This window comes from Perkinsus marinus (assembly GCF_000006405.1).
Source record: "Perkinsus marinus ATCC 50983 genomic scaffold scf_1104296934320, whole genome shotgun sequence".
Classification (NCBI taxonomy): domain Eukaryota; phylum Perkinsozoa; order Perkinsida; family Perkinsidae; genus Perkinsus; species Perkinsus marinus.
Window position 1 is genome coordinate 150,777 of NW_003214849.1, and position 2,315 is coordinate 153,091.

Below are 2,315 nucleotides of genomic sequence, written 5' to 3' on the forward strand. Positions count from 1 at the left end.
AACAAAATCGTAACCTACGATTTGCAACGTCATCGAGGAATCCTCAACGACGTTACAATGGTCGCAATTTACTCAATTTATGCACAAGGTCTGATATCAGGTGTATTGCTTAGCTTTCTCGCTATTCCTGATCACTGTAACGGTTCTCCTCCTCGGCAGGCTTAGAGCGAAATTGAAAGGGCTCCTTGAAGATGTTAATGAACAGAGAACGGAGACTCAGACCAAACAGAAGATGATGGATGAACTTTTGGAACAGTATAAGAACACACATCACGAACAAAACGAAACCATCAGAAAGTTATGCAACGAAGTAAGTGACCACCGCTCGTAACAGTGTTGGAATATACGAGGGCATTTCTCAGCTGAGCTCAGGAGTTTACATGTACAGTGGGGTAGGAGTGTACAGAAACCAACGAGAATTTTCCATAATTTCGTCAGAACTTTCATATTGTCGCAAACACATGTAGTTGAGCATGTTACGTGCTGCATGTGCACATTTACCCACACTGGCTCGTTGCTCGTTAGTTGAGCTCGCTTCGGCGAGTCAGCCTAAGAAAGGGAGCGATTTCCCCGTCTCTCTGTGATTAGCGTGACTCACTGGTGTTGTGTGTGGAGAAACAACGAGAGGAGATAAAGGAGTACAGCATGAAGATCGACGATATGGGCGGCGTATTCGGCAAGTCGACTGAGGCGCTGAAGAAGCTCAAGTGAGAAGCGCGCCGTTTACATTCACCGCTGTTGATGACTATTGATTGAGATCATGAACAGTTAGATGACCACGCGAGACGATCGCTCGCGTTGCGAGCCTCGCGATACGATCATCTTGATGCGAACTAATTGCGATCGACTCTGGTCGACAATCCTATTTTATTTTCTATGACTTGTGACTCTCGTGAAGTCGGATTTTTCCAATGATACACAAAAGAGGCCCGCTTTAAGAGAATCATTAGTCTTGTAAGACTTCCGGTGATAGTCCTACAGTCATTATGTTGACATAATGACTTACTGAATTGTGAGTCCCGATTTAGTAAGTCAATATGCATTAGTCATAAATAACAATGAATAACAATTTGTGACAATGAATAACAATGAATGTGACATGTAACATGTGACATCCATCCTCCATGCTCCATGTGACATGTGAAATAACAATGAATAACAATCAATAATCATGAATAACAATTTATAACACATTTTTTTGTGACTGCACTAATCTATTATATCAGCAACGCTACAGCCAGCACGCTCAGCGGACATATCCGTGTCAGCTGTTACAATCAAAATATTCCCTTTGATGCGGCCAAGCATGTGAAAATAGAGAATAAGAATCACTGAAAGCGCGATTAGTGTAGAGAGAGGAAGAAAGTGTGTTCGTAATGATCAGATCGGAAGTGGACCGACTCAAACGTGATCGTGGGATGATGGAACAGAGAATTCGAAAAGAAACGACTCAACGAGAAGCTCTCGAGAATTTGAGTAAGATGCTTATGCAATTCTGAGTTGTATTTGAGCCGCGAGATGAGAGGAAATAACTTGTGAAACTTTCACAGTGAAAGCTTACCACAGTGGTAATACCCATGGACAAACATCTAAGACTTATTGATGTTTCAGCGTGGAACACTATTTACTCAGTGTTGAATCGTGAATTTGCATGAGGAGAACATACACTCTGTGAAGTTCCCTTATCTTGGGTACGAGACCTCTAATATCATATCATCATATCGCCATCACATCTGGATCTATCTCATTATTTTTCCAGATGAGTTCTCAAACTTGTCTACTCCATCCTGAATAGATCGAGTTCGTCCTCAGGCCGATCACTCCAGCGTCAAAGAAGCGAATTAACCATGGAAGTGCAGACGATGAAGAAACGTATGCAGGAATTGGAGAAAGATAACCGACATGATAATCGAAGTTCATAAGGATATTTCGACACCCACAATGTGTGGCGTTGCAACATAGAAACAAATGCGTGAATACAGAGAATACAAATACAAGCCGAATACAAGAATCCACGAATACAAGTCGTTAAGCAGCCAAGCCTGACTCGGAGTCCATATACTGATGTCCTGCAATTGCGACTCGCGATGCGCGAGCTAGTTGACGAGTTTTCTCAGCTGATCTCAGGAGTTTTCTCACCATGTTATGGAAGTTCATAGATGAATTCGGGAAGAGGTGTACTTCAAGTTTCGGTGCGAAACCAATAAGCATCTCACGAAATTTTCTCAGAACTTCTACAGTGTCACCAACACATGTGGTTGACCATGTGCATATTTTCCCATACTGGTGGACGTGTATCACTCAGCGGGTTTTTG